The sequence below is a fragment of the Silene latifolia genome, chromosome 10 (genome assembly GCF_048544455.1).
Source record: "Silene latifolia isolate original U9 population chromosome 10, ASM4854445v1, whole genome shotgun sequence".
NCBI classification, from domain to species: domain Eukaryota; kingdom Viridiplantae; phylum Streptophyta; class Magnoliopsida; order Caryophyllales; family Caryophyllaceae; genus Silene; species Silene latifolia.
In genome coordinates this window covers 86241994-86257815 of record NC_133535.1, presented here as the reverse complement: position 1 = coordinate 86257815, position 15822 = coordinate 86241994, and the positions used below count along the sequence as shown (strand labels likewise).

At 38.8% G+C, this 15822-nt stretch overlaps 1 pseudogene; it reads right to left on the bottom strand.

Moving 5' to 3' along the window:
* Positions 1 to 11985: 11985 nt before the first annotated feature.
* Positions 11986 to 12084, bottom strand: LOC141609558 (small nucleolar RNA R71; annotated as a pseudogene).
* Positions 12085 to 15822: the final 3738 nt, after the last annotated feature.

Here is a 15822-nt window from a genome sequence, read left to right as displayed (position 1 = left end):
CAGCCGTCTGGTTCCCAAATTCAGCCATCAGGCGCCCAACATCAACCGTCTGATTCCCAAAGCCATCTGCCAGACTCCAGAACCAGCCGCCTGATTCCCCGCAATAGCCATCAGGACCCCAACGTCAGCGATCAGGATCCTAGAGTCCACCAGTTGTTCTGAGCATCCTCCAGCAGAAATCCGCTTGCTGAAAAGTCTGTTAACAAGAGTCCACGAGTGTACATCAGTAAAAAATCAGCTTACATCTACTTCCCGATCAGCAGAACCAAGGAGAGCCAGAAATCAGTCTACAAGGACAACAGAGTACGATTCAGCAGAATCAAGCAGGCCAGGGTACCAGAATTCTTGGTACAGAGTAAGGATGCAGAATTATCTCAAGTATATATAGCGGGAGCGGATCCAGCAAGCACCTGACTTGCTCCAAAGAGAAATTCAGAGACTTCTCCATCGAGCTTGACGATCTGTTCCAGTGGTCCGTCATAGTAGGTTGGTTGCACCTCCTTCCAGTAGAATAACAGCATAATCCAGAAAGATAGCAACGGTTTATCGGTAGCAGAATAGCAACAGTAGGCAGAGCTTAAAGAATCAATTTCCCTCCTCAACAAAACTAAGAAGCGAAATTAGGGGCAATTGTTAGGGCCAAAATTACCGTATTTTGCCTGGGCTACGTTGCACGAGATAAGTGGGTAATTAACGAGCAATGGACCCATTACATACATGGGGAGTCGGGCCCATGGACCGTGCCAGGGAGGCAGGCCAGGAAGCAGGATAATCCGGGAAGGACAACAAGTGAAGAAGAGTTCGACTTGGACTAAGATACTAATAAGATATCGGGTAAAATAAGGAAATCCTAATTATTGCCGTATTCTGAATAAGGAAAGTCCAAGTTGTTACCAAACTCTACCTTGAGGAACAAGACAATTAAGTGGGGAACCCTAATAAACCCACTAGTATTTATTCACTATAAATATAAGGAAGACAAGGAAGAGAAGGGATCCCTCATTGACCCTACGACAAATAATACCAAGTCTCCACCCAAAAGACGACGTACAACCAGAGAAATATAATCAAACCTGCGCCGTCATCATTGACCTAGCCACAAACTCACACAACCTGGAAGAGCTAGTAAGCAAGCTGCTGCATTGTGAAACCAATAACAAACAACCAAGTATCATCATTACCTTGTCATCTAAACTATAAACCCACGTATTACCCATAGAATTTCCACCATCAATCCCACTTTCAACATCATAATAGCCACTGAAGTCCATTCGGCGTACCGTCTGACCCGTTTATACACTGATCTGATCATTTGACATTAGATCCACAATATACTATATAATGCACTTGTACTCCAATTATCATATAGTGGACTATTGGCGGGATTCCGACTCCCCCCGCGGTTGTTTCCCACATCGGGTTTTCCGCGTCACCAAAATCTCTTGTGTCATTATTTTCTTATTTCGTCCTTTACTTTGCTTACATCGTTACTCCATCTTAATTACATACATATTCCGTCACAAATCACATATAATTTAACCCCCCGATACAAGGCTAAAAAGAGCGGTCACATTAACCCTAATTGGTAGAAATTTACAAAAACAACACCCTCACTACATATGGGGTGACTTTGAAAATGTTCAAAAAGAAATGCAAAAAGTTGAAAAGTTGTCAACTGTTGAAATGCCAAAAATCCAAAGAAATGGCAAAAGAAAGTGTTCTCAAATGTTATATGCCACAAGAAATTGGGGGGAAAACCAACAACAAAGCAAACTCCCAAATGAAACTCAAATATCTATCGATCCCTTTATCCATCGTATCCATTTTTGTGCATGGTAGAGAGGGGACGACCCTTCTTCTTGTCTAGGCAAGAGGGGGAATTCCGCGATCCTCCAGTGTTTCTAACACCATAGGGAGTCTACTCTTGACAAAAGCATTTAACGATTGAGGACAAAAGTACCCTAGCTTAACACAACTTGGAGGTGATTCATTGGTATCCTTCTAGGCTTAGTGGTTTGAAGAAATTGCATCTATGAAGGAGTGTGTACCCTTGAATTCCTTCCCTTGTAGATAATTTCTGCCACTTAGATGAGGAAAGTGGCTATTCTTTTGTAGATGCATCCATTACTTGATTCTATGTGCTTTAATGCTTGGATGTGTCGCCATTTTGGTAAGACCCACCTTGCCTTGCAAGAAGGCATCCTACCTCATGGTTGTCTTGTTGTGAGTTGAAGGGGCGGAGTGAGACCCGCTAATTGTCTCATATAGGCTATGCTATAAGGTTAGTTTAAATAACGGTCCTAGTCTTTGTCACCTCTTTACTCGGGACGAGCAAAGGTTCGGTTTGGGGATATTTGATGTGACCATAATTTGAGCATATTTATTCCCCGAATTAGCCTTGTTCCCATGCTTTTCAGTGCATATTTGGGTCATTTATTATCTTTATTCCTTTGTTTTGCATATTCTTTGAGGTTTTGATCCCTTGGTAGGAAAGGAGTGCAAACCTTGCATTTTCATGGCAAAATGGAGCTAAATTGATTGAATTCAATGACCAAGCATCAAAGAGAAGACAAGACTAGAAGGCCTTTGTACATACTATAGTAGATGGGCAATGATGAGAAAAGATCCTTGCATCCCCGAGGAAATCCTCAAGGATTTTATGAAGAGAAAGGAACAAAAGAAGAAAGGAAGAAGCTGATCTACAATCCGAGCGGATTGCCCACAATCCGCCGGTCCAAGACAAGCAATCTGAGCGTCTTCCTCAGAAGGCCGCTCGTCCAAAACCACCACAATCCGCCCGTCCACCACCACAATCCGCTCGTCCAACAAGAAGACAATCAGCTTGTCCCGTGCTCTGGACGCTCGGATTGTGTGACAGCTATTTCGTCTTCTACATGTTTTATGAAGGATGCGCATACCTCGGGAAAGTCTAGCAAAAAGGAGACTCGCATATTTTTTTGAGAGGAACGATTACTCAAGGACTTAATCGTCATTTAAGCCCTTAGTAAAACCTAATTTGTGTACCTAATCCCCACTATAAATACCCCATTAGTCTAATTAGATTATCATGTTCTTCTTAGCAATCTCTAGTGTAGTTTATATCAATCTAATCTCTCTTTAATCTTGTAATCAACATTTAATCAAGTCTTAATACAAATCTCATATCCTTAATCTCTCCTTTGTTCATCTTTCATTTTGGGTAATTGAAGATTATTTGGGTTATTATTGGGAGATTGACAACCTTCCAATCAATCATCAAGTACTTCTATTATTCTTTGCTTTATTATTGGAATCATTAGTAGGTATAATTCTCTTAATCCTTTTTTAATTATTGTTAATCATCTTCATTTATTCATCATGTTTTACTTTGTTGGTATGATTGACAACCAAGCTAGCATGTTCAACATGATAATGAGTGAGTAGTTTCCTTAGCTAGGGTTAATGGGTAATTAGGGAAAACCAACATGGGAGATGATTCATGCTTAAATTAATATGTTTTCATAGTTTATTTTCTTGCTTGTTGTGATCTCAACTTATGCACATGTTATGTTTGATGAAATGCGAGCCTATGAATCCTTGCATTTTTTACCCATCACCTATCTTTTTAATGAGACTTTTAAGACATAAACCAACTCGAGTCTCATTAGACCATGCATATAGTTGAGTAGGGAAGATTAAGTCGACTTGTAGGTGTTGTACAATCTAATCGATTCGGCTCCGGGACCCAAACTTTCCTAGGATTGTAAAATATAAACAAACTCGATCCATCACAACAATAATTGCTTGCTTATAATTTGAAAATATGTTTGTATGATCAATTCCCATGAATCTCCTATGACCCCATGACACCCTAGTGCCTTTTATCAATTGTTTACATCCCTTTTTAATCATCTTGCTTGTTTACTTTCATTGCTATTTAGTTTAGTGATCTTCTACTTCAAACCCCAAAATTGTGACACCCCTAGACACCGCTAGTTGCAATTGAAAATCTCATCTCAATTCCCGTCCCTTGGGATCCGACCTTTACTTGCCTCTTTACTAATTGTAGAGTTGTTTGTGGAGTTATAAATTGTATTTTGGTCTAGGTGCTCCTAACGACAAGTACCGAAAACTAAACCTCTCAAGAGAGTCCGACCAGGAACGATTCTTAAAGAGGGGTTTTGATGGCCCTTTTACTTGCGTGCTTTGTGATTCCCAAGAAGCGGAATCACCTGACCACCTTTTCCGTGATTGTTCATTTGCTAATAGAGTTTGGGCTGGAAGTCTTCTGGGGATTCGGGCACAATCAGGGGATAATTTGAGCCTCCTGACTTGGGTTTGCAATTAGCTTTCTGTGATGTTTAAAGCTAATAATAAGCAAGAGGCTTACCTCTCTTTTTTGAGTACTTTTTGGACTATTTGGGTGGTAAGGTGCAGAAAGATCTTTGATAATACCGAGTGTTCCCCTATTGGTGCTATCTTTTTATATCAAGATTCCTTAACTTAGCCCTTTCTATTGAAAATGGGAAACCGGGGTCCATAGTTTTCCAAAGACCTATGGAGGAAGACTTGACTAAACTTAGGAATGAAGCACCCTTTCCTTTGATTCAGAGTTATGTGACCTGCTCTCGGTCTAATATTTATGTGGATGCCGCGTGGTCTAAGGAGCTTGTTGCTGGGTTTGGTGGGTGTATCATTTTTGATAATGATGTTGTTTCTGAATTCTGTATCAAGGGAATTGGTGAGAATGCTGAACAAGCAGAAGCTTTGCCAATTAGGGAAGCCTTAAAGTGGGTGCTCTCTCGCAACATACTTCATATTAACATTTTATCTGATTGTCTACAGGTTCTTGCCCAAGTCCTATAGTTTTCTCAACTCAAACATTGGACTAGGAATACTACCGACGATCTAACCGATCTAACTGCTTATTTTCATTGTATTTATTTTGTTTATGTTTCTAGAATTTTTAATAAAGCCGCTCATAGATTAGCTAAGCGTGCTATTAAAATGTAGATCTTGTTAACCCGATTGTAAAAAAAAAACATTTGACATTAAGCACTTTGGCAAAAGAAGTGACCCCATATCTAGCGAGGGTACTTTTGGTAACTCGACAAAATAGCAAACTTTTGGCTTTCATTGGCACATTGAACTCAACTTTGACAATTGTATTAGCTCATTCCCTTTGGTAAAATGATATGGATGGTAAACAAGGATAGTAGGATGGTTGCATGGTCTTAAAAGTCGCCTAGGAAGCCGATCACCAAGGAATTATCACATCACGGGGGTGAACATAGTGGTCAAATTAACGCCCTTGACTAGGCCTTAGGAAACGGATCGAAACAACACTAAAATTACACAACAAAGGGTGTCTAAAGTATATCTTAATAGGCAAAGTGCTAAGCAAAAAGAGTATCTACATCGGCCTATACATGCTTGTCAAGTCTCCAAATTAGGCATTTTCCAAAGAATTTTCAAATTTTTAGATATTTTCAAAAATTTAGGGAAAATAAAACACAACGCAAGACATGTCACAAAGGTAAAGAATATAAACAAATACAATAAACATGTCCACAACAAAAACACCACCAAATTACTATCCACTCCAACTTCACAACACATATACACAATACTAACACCACCAATATCCATACACAATCCAACACAACTACTCCATAACCAACAACAACAAACCTCCCCACACTTGAACTTGACATTGTTCCCAATGTCTAAGAATAAGGGAGGACAAAAAGAGAAGGTAAGTGAAGAATTTTACCGTTTCAAACTCAATTTCGGCCATTCCACTAGGTGAAGTGATATTGGTGCTTCTATGTCAACTCACCATCATCTTGTTGGTTCTTGGAGTTCACAAATCATACCTACACACATTAAAACCAAACAAACACAAAACAAAGCAAAGAAAATATGTATAACAAAATATATCAAACACGTAAGTCATTTTAAAATCCCGTCAAAGATCTCATTAGCTTGTCAAATGAGGTGGACTAATCCTCACAAAAGTGGGCATATGAAATCCAAAGCAACAAGCATCACAAATAGAAACCTTAAGAGGTAAGAAGGCTAAAAAGCGACTTGTGAGAAACAATGCGCACACCAAATACCTCATAGTCACTCCATGTCTTATCACTTGGTTCTAATACCATGTAAAGAGGGTTAAAGCTCTCAAATTCAACAATGAAACTTTCCTTGTCATTCTCATCTTCTAACACCTCAATCACAGTATCCTCAAGTGACAACTCTTTGATAGGATCCTCCCAATCCTCATCAATAATCATGAATTCATAACAAGGGGCAAGAAGGTCAAGGGAAAGACAATCAATGGAAGTAAGAGAGTCATTCATGATAAGAGGGATAATATCAAAAGTTTCTTCAACGAATCTCTCAAAAATGGGTTATCCTAAAGAGTCCACATCATCATCATCCCATCTAACCTCAAGCCTTTTATTAAATATTTGCAAACTCTCTTTATCCCAAGAATCATTGAAAATACAACTTTCCTCAAAACATTCTTTAATCAACTCCTTCTTCACTACCGTATAGTCCACCTCAAAAGACACTCTCTCAAACTCACACAAACCAAATTCCTCAAAACTTTCACTAAGAACATTATTTGGCTCATTCAACCGATCATCATCATCATCATCATCATCATCATCATCATCAAATTTCACCCTTTCCAACTCACAATCATCAACAACATTCACTAAGTGAGGTGTAGATTGGAATAAGGGGTGTGAAGCTCTCTTGGAAAAGGGTTAGGTGGTACAAAAGAAGGGTCAAAGGCATGCATATCATCATTAACATTATTCATCACATTCAAATTCACAAGTGGTGGAGATGCATAAGAAAGGCAAGAATTAGCGTCATCACAACAAGATTCATAAGACAATGTTAACTCGTGCATAGATTCCACATCCATGGGGGAAAGAGGAACATGGTGATCATGAACATAAGGCACATCCATAGGAGACGTGAAGTCCACATTTCCACTTATAGCATCAAACAAAGAATAATCATTACGTTTAACACTACTTCGTGGTCCCCTCTCAAATGTAGCCCAAAAAGAATTCTGATGCTTATCGATACGAGATATGTTCTCAATTAAATCCTTAGCCTTATCAACGCTCAACTAATCAAATGCCCCAACTCCGGATGATATAGTTACAAAGTTTCTAAGAGAAGGAAGCAAATTATCAAAGAAAATAAGCATGATTTGGCAAGGTGAAATACCATGATGGGGACAAGCTCTCAATAAACCCTTAAACCTATCCCAAGTCTCACTCAAGGTCTTAAACTCGCCTTGTCGAAAATTATAAATTTCAAGTTTCCTAAAGGCGGTTTTAGAGGGAGGGTAAAACTTGTTTAAAAAGGCTTGAGCTAACTCATCCCAAGTGCAAAAGATACTTGAAGGGTGAGAATATAACCATCTCTTAGCTTCACCCTTAAGACTAAAGGGAAAAAGTAAGAGTTTAGTGGTTTAGTCCAATAATCTCTCCTTAACAAGATCACAAATCGCCTCAAAAGTCTCTAAATGGTCAATTGCTTCATCGCTCTCTAAACCACAAAAGACATCTTACCGAATCAACTCAATAAGATCTATATCAAACTCATAATCAACTTTGACAATCCAAATATTAATAGGCCGGTTAATATGAGTAAGGTTTGGTGTACAATGATCGCGTATGCAAGACATTGTTATGTGTGCTCAAAGAAGTGATAAATAAGAGACAAGTCACAAGAAAACAAGTACTACAACACTTAAGTAACATGGAACAAGTAACAAGTTAAGTAACAAATACGTAGTCAAACAAACCTAAGACTAAACTAATATCAATCCGTTGATCTCCCCGGCAACGGCGCCATTTTGATAGTCAGAATTGTTGTACCCCCCCCAATCAAACAATTCTCAACTAATGTAGTAAGGTAGTCGAGGTCGAACCACAAAGAGATCAAGGTCGATTACTAGTTTTGTCTTAGATTATAAGTTAGCTACGTGAATCAAGAAATTGGTTGATATTAAACTAATTAACTAAATTAATAACTACTAAGACAACTAAAGTAAGAAAGCAAGCAATAGAAATAATAATGGTCTAAGCAATAAAGAAAGGCCTAGGATCAGATTTTCTCCGCCAACATGTTCATTTACTATCATAAATCCGTCAATTAGTTATGAAGGAGACGTGTTAAGGGGAAACACCTCGAATTCGCCTACTAACTCCCCCTCGGGCTCATAATAGGACACTAGTATCCCCGACTCACCTCCCTCCCAGGTTCGTGACTCGGACTCCCTAATTCAATACCCGAGTATTGGTCAAGGTTATTAAACCCACGTTGGCCTCCAAGTCATCCCACTCCCTCTCTCGAGGGTCGATTTCAAACTCAAGATTGATGGTACCCTCCCTCGGTTCTCCCTCTCGGGTTCAACCTAGGCCGACAACTAGTCCAAATGAGGTGGTCACACTCTCAACCTAACTGGTTCTCCCTAATGGTCAAGGGTCAAAAATCAATCACCAACAACAAATAAGACTATAACAAGTCAAATCCTCCAATCTTCCTTAACCAACACTCCAACAACTAATGAAAATGGAATTTAATCAAGTAACTTATACATGTCGGGGTTAAATCGAATCCTAATGAAAATACTACTCACTAATCATATTTAATCCAACATAAGACACATTTATAATTATTCCAAACATAAAATTAAGCATAATTAATAATAAAGGTGACAACTTTTAACTATTACTAATCTAATTCAAAACACACTTATAATCACTCTAAACATGAAACAAAATATAATAAGACAATAAAGACATGAACTTTAAACTAATCTAATAAATATAACAATAATTGAAATAACAATGAGAAAAGGATTGAGTTAAGAAATTAATACCAAATTACCAATAATTGAGAGAAATATGCATAAAGAAGGTAGATCTACTCTTACATACCCAAAAGATTAAAGCTTAAATACTAATTAACCTACTACTAATTAATTTAAAGAGAGATTTTTTTGGAGAGAAATAAGACTAGAACCCCAAATAAATTATGAAAATTGGGGCTCTCTTCGTTTTGAGAGTATTTGTTGAATATATGGACCCAATAAACACTACAAATGACCTATAATAAGTCCAATGGCCCACTAAACACTCTAAACAAAAATTCCAGCACAACTAAGAGTCTAAGACCATATAACACATGACAATCGGTCAAAGTTCAACATAAATTGTAACAAAAAATACACCGACCATCTTTCATTTGCACCGGCCAAAGTCGAGTTACGCCATGGCTGATCACGTTATACCAGACGGCTCAATGCTCTAATCCGGGCTACTCGAAAGTGAGCAGAACCGAGGCAGTAGAAAGGTGGGATGCTCGTGGTGACAAATTGATTGGCCCGACCATCGGCTGCGGCAGGTTACTGAGATGAGGTGGAGCACGAAGGAGCACCAAGTAGCGGTGGTTGAAACTGGGCTGCAGTAGACGAATTCCGATGTCGGGTTTTTGACGAAGAGGATGGCAATGGTGATGGGTTAATTGTGCAGATGAGAATGACGGGAATAGGTGATGGTCTTATGGTGATGAGGGTGGATGTAGATGGAGTTTATGGAATTATGGATGAATTTGTGATTGGTGGGTATTGTGGATAAAGGAGGGTGAAATAGTGATGTGACTCATATTTACGCACATTTAGTCCCTTAAGTAGCCTCGTTCCTATGCTTTCTAGCATGCATTAGGGTCGTTTCTTATCTTTAGCTTCCTATATTGCGTATTCTATGAGGTTTTGTGCCCTTGGTAGGAGAGGAGTGCTAGCCTTGCTTACATGGAGCAAAACGGAGCTAAATTGATCGCATCTAACGACCAAGCAACAAAGAGGAGACCAATACTAAAGGCCTAAGTCAATAAAATAAGTATATGGGCAATGATGAAGGACTCTCATGAGTCCTCAATGATCCCCACGGATTATGATGAAGAAGAAGCAAAACTGCCCTCTAAGACGGGCGTCCCAGAAACAGTCCGGGCGTCCCTAAGAGAAAGGCGAGGGTCCCCAAGCTCATTTCGGGCGTCCTTCCAGGCAAGATGATCGTCTAACAAGGGCAGGTCGTGCGTCCTATAGTAGGACTTGCAAGGCATTAGACTACATTTAAGGGGCTTAATCGTCATTTAAGCCCTTAGTTAACCTAATACTAGTACTTATTATAAATAATTCCTTATATTAGCAAGTAAAAATAATGTTATCTAAGATTAATTCAAGTTATTTAGTAGATTAATACAATTCAATTACACAATTCAATCTTAATTATATCTTAATCTTTCCTTAATTATTGTTCAAGTATTCTAGATCTAGTTGGGTAATTTGAATATTATTTGGGATTATTGGAGAATTGACAACTTTTCATCATCAATCAAGTTTTGTTTTATTATTCTTTGCTTTCTATTTGATCATCCTAAGTTAGTACAATTTCTTTACTCTTTACTTAATCCTTGTTTATTATTTTACTCCTTCATCATGTTTAGACTTGTTAAGATGATTGACACCATTATTAGCAGGTTCACCATGATAATGAGTGAGTAGTTCTTTAACTAGGGTTAATGGGGGATTAGGGTAGTTAATCATGGGGTAGAGCTTTAATTAATAAGTCCATATGAATTCTTGCTTATTGTAGTTTCATCTTATGCACATGATATGCTTGATGAAATGCTTGATTGACAACCTAGCATGATTCTCTTATCCTTTCAACAAGACTTGTAAGACATAAACCAACTCAAGGCTTGTTAAACCATGCATATAGTTGAATAGAGAGAATTAAGTCGTTTTAGGTGTTGTAAAGTCTTGACCAACTCGGCTCCGAGACCCAAAACTCTCTAGGAACTGTAAGATATAAACTAACTCGATTCCATTACAACAATAAATTGCTTGCATCTATGAAACTTATTTATGTGATCTCATCATGATTCCCCTATGAACCCATGACACCCTAGTGTTTTACTCAATTGTTTAGAAACCCCATTTCCTTACTTTGCTTTTCTTTCATTTATTTACTTTGCATTTGTTAAGTAGTTTAGATTACAAATCTCAACCTTAATCCAAATTGTGACACCAAAGACATAGCTTTCTATAACCGATAAGTCAATACATTACTCGTCCCTTGGGATCCGACTTTTACTTACCGCTCTACTAAGAGTAGTTTGTTGAGAATATAAATAGTGTTTGATTGGGAGCTAAGACAACAATGTTCGACCGAATCAAAATGGCGTCGTTGCTGGGGACGGTGTTCAATTGCGTTGTTATCATTTGTTATTTTTAGTTGTGTCTTTCTTAATCTTGGGGAAGTCAAACTCCTCAAGGTAGTTTTAATTGTTTTCTAGTTGTTTGATTTTTGCATGTCTAGGAGATCTCAAGGCGGTCTTTTGCGTATTGGTCTCGAAATCGAGAAAACTTTGACAAATATTAGAATAACCGTTAGAGGGACTTCAACAATTGTGGGCATTGGAGAACTTATGGACATTGATATCATCCAAACGGATAGTGTTAAGTTTACCAACCCTTTTGCAAGACAAAGAGAGGATAACCCAATTCAAAACCAGCCACAAAATCAACCTACAATGAATAAATTTTCATCTCATTCTGTACCAACCGAGGAGAACCTACCCAATGGTACTCTCAATACCACCCCACTTGACCGGTAATTTAATTGCCAAATCCGCATTCATACAATTAGTTGAACGAAGTCAATTTGGAGGGATGCCTAGTAAGGATCCTCATCTACACATGGAGACTTTTTGTGACTATTGTGATACAATTTTCCAAACGGGGGTAACTTAAGATCAAATTCGATGGGTATTGTTTCCTTTTTCCATGATCGGAGCAGCAAAGCAATGGTTAAAGAGCCTAGACAAGGCCACTCTTCGAATTTATTCATGGAAGAAGTTAGCACTTGCCTTTTACAAGAAGTTCTACCCTCCGGAGGAAACCAACATGTTAATAGCCCAAATCACCGGGTTCAAGCAAAGAGATGAAGAGTCTCTATATGAGGCATGGGAAAGATTCAAAGATACATGTCGCTCTTGTCCTCATCATGGGTTAAGCGAATGGTTTCTAGTTCAACAATTTTGGAATGGGTTGTATGAAGATTCAAGGAATGTACTCAACATGGGTTCTAATGGAAGATTCACCGGGGTAGATGATAACCAAACTTGGGCAAAGACAGAGAATATGACGGTTCAAAACTCTCAATATAGTAGGCCAAGAAAAGCTACTAGGTGAGGGACACATGAAGTGGACTTCGTCATACAATTGAGTGCCTATTTGGGTGCCCAACTAAGCTCCCATATTGACACAATGAACTTGAAATTTGAAAAAGTCATAGCCAAGATGAATGAAGCCTTTCAATCACCCAAGCAACATCAACAAGTTAATGCCATGGTGGCGATATTTTCTATTCCAAATGGAGTATGTGAGAATTTTGGAACTTTGGGACATGATCAACAACAGCGTAGGGGCACAAATGAGCAAGTGAATGCTTTCCAAGCATACAAGAATGACACCCCTTACTCCAGCTATTACGAAAATCACCAAATTTCACCCAAACTTCTCATATAAAAGCCAAAATGTTCAAAATCCTCAACCAACATACACCCCACCTCCAATGAGAAATCCTACTCAAAGACCCTTTTTCAACCAAAACCAAGGATTCCAAAATCAACCCTCTTACAATCAATCCAATGACCAAGCTTTTGATGTTCAAAAAGTAATCTTTCAAATGCAAAAGAGCCAACAAGACTTCTTTGCTCAAATGCAAAGAGATAGTCATGCCAAAGACACTACCATCAACAATATCCTTCCTCATACCAAGATGTTGGAAACACAAATATCCCAATTGGCCTATTCAAATTCCCAATTCAAAGGCAAAAAGGACAATTACCTCCTCAAGGTAATCCTCCTACAAGACATGAAACCATCAATGCCATTCACTTGAGGAGTGGTACACGATATGAGGGACCTAAGGAGCCAATTGAAGAGGATATTATTGAGGAAAGTGTCAAGACAAGAGATGTGATGGAACCATTGAGGAGAAATCCCAGGGTAGTGGAACCAACTACCAATGACTCATTGAAGAAGAGAAATAAAGAGAAGGCCAAAGAGGTTGAAAAAGAACCTATTGTGATTAGACTTCCGTTTCCAAGTCGCCAAGACAAGCCTAAGCTTGATGATCAACTTGGAATGTTCATGGAGATTGTGAAGAACCTAGAGGCTTCCATCCCATTCACGGAGTTGATCAACCATATGCCAGCCTATGCAAAATACATGAAAGATATCCTTACCAAGAAGAAGTCCATTAGGAAGTTGGAGACCATCGCATTCACAAAGATAAGTAGTGCAATACTTCAAAGGAATTCCCCACCTAAGCTCAAAGATCCGGGAAGTTTCTCCATTTCATGTACCATTGGTGACATTACAATCAACAAAGCACTATGTGATCTTGGTGCAAATGTGAGTGTCATGCCATACTCGATATATAAAAGGCTAAGAGTGTGAGAACTCAAGTGCACTAATATGATTATACAAATGGCGAACCGAACAACAAAGAAACCACTTGGGGTATAGGAAGATGTGCCCGTGAGAATTGGAAAGTTTTTCATACCGGTGGACTTTGTTATTGTTGATATGGAGGAAGATTCAAATATATCGATCATTCTAGGAAGACCATTTCTACACACCGCCGGAGCGGTGATTGATGTAAAGCATGGGATGCTCACACTTGAAGATGGTGATGAAACAATCACCTTTAATCTTGATAAGACTATGAGAGCTCCCAACTTACTTGAGCGATGCATTATGGTTGATCACTATAGCCGGGAAGGTGACAAGAATAAAATGGAATCCCCATTCAAAGGTCAAGTCAAACATGGAAATAATAGCAAGGAGGGCAAGGAAACACAGCCCAATTGGAAGATATTGTAATTTGAACGGCCTTTTGATATGGCTATTGCAAGGAATCTTTTGGAGCCAATATTATGTGAATAATGACTCACATAATGGTTGTGATTAAGGTGAAATAATATCCCATTAAATTAGTTTTAATGGCCATTATTTCTCCCTTATTCTCCTCCCCGTAACAGCTCTTTTGGAGCCTTATATATAGTGAGTATTCTGTGAGAATACGACACACTCAATATCACATAAACACAGTAACATACAATCATATAAAAGTCATCATTGTTAGAGCTTTTGGATCTTGGGGTTTGAACTATCACCGAGACTCTAGTAGTGTCCGAATCGGGTTTCGAGGGCAGAAAGTCGGCACTTCGATCTTCCGTACCTATTCCGCTTTAAGGTACGCGTACCTTAAAGCGGAATAGGTACGGAAGATCGAAGTGCCGACTTTCTGCCCTCGAAACCCGATTCGGACACTACTAGAGTCTCGGTGATAGTTCACACCCCAAGATCCAAAAGCTCTAACAATGGTAACTTTTATATGATTGTATGTTACTGTGTTTATGTGATATTGAGTGTGTTGTATTCTCACAGAATACTCACTATATATAAGGCTCCAAAAGAGCTGTTACGGGGAGGAGAATAAGGGAGAAATAATGGCCATTAAAACTAATTTAATGGGATATTATTTCACCTTAATCACAACCATTATGGGAGTCATTATTCACATAATATTAGCTCCAAAAGATTCCTTGCAATAGCCATATCAAAAGGCCGTTCAAATTACAATACTCCCACTCGGCCACACAACCGAGTCAATCCTCCCACTTGGTCACACAGCCAAGTTTATCACAGAACTATCAATCACAACTCATACAGGAAAATGGGGGGTGCGACCAATATGTAACAGGTAGCATTATTCAAGAAGATGGAAATTTTCCTATAAGTGAAGATCCACTTGAAATTGAGGTAAGTCCTCAACCCTCAAGTGTAGAACATGAGATTAGTACTCAAGTTCAAGATCCCATTTCTTTAGAAGATAGTGGGATAGATTCTTCACTTAATGGTATGGAACGTAAGAGTGAACGAGGGAGAGTTCCTTGAAGATATTTTGATATCGAAGAGCGAGCAGCGTTCCTTTGTGCTATTACAGAGATCGATGAGCCTACTTCTTTTAAAGAAGCTATGGATTCACCCAATAGTAAAGAGTGGATGGATGCTATGAAGGATGAGATGGACTCTATAACAAGGAATGAAGTTTGGGAACTTGTTGACCTTCCGCCTAATCGTAAGTCAATTGGGAACAAATGGGTTTTCAAAGTAAAACGTAAAGCGGATGGGTCAATTGATAAGTTCAAGGCCCGATTGGTAGCGAAAGGTTTTACCCAAATTGAGGGTATAGACTATGATGAGACATTTTCTCCTGTGGTGAGACTTGCCTCTATTCGCCTCTTGCTAGCTCTAGTTGCCCATTTGGACTTGGAGTTGTTCCAAATGGATGTAAAGACTGCTTTCCTCAATGGGACGCTTGAGGAAGAGATCTATATGGATCAACTTATTGGGTTTGTCTCAAAAGGTGAAGATGGCAAAGTGTCTCATCTTAAAAGATCTATATATGGTCTTAAGCAATATTCTAGACGATGGTATTTCAGATTCCATGAAGCTATTACTGAATTTGGCTTTTATATGGTAGATGAAGATCATTCTGTGTATGTCCATAAAACTGCAAAGGGGATTGTGTTTCTCTCATTGTAGGTTGACGATATATTACTAGCTGGTGACAACTTGGAGATGATTAATGCTGCTAAGCAGTGGCTATCCTCTGTCTTTGAGATGAAGGATATGGGTGAAGCTAGGTATGTCCTAGGCGTGGAAATTATGAGAGA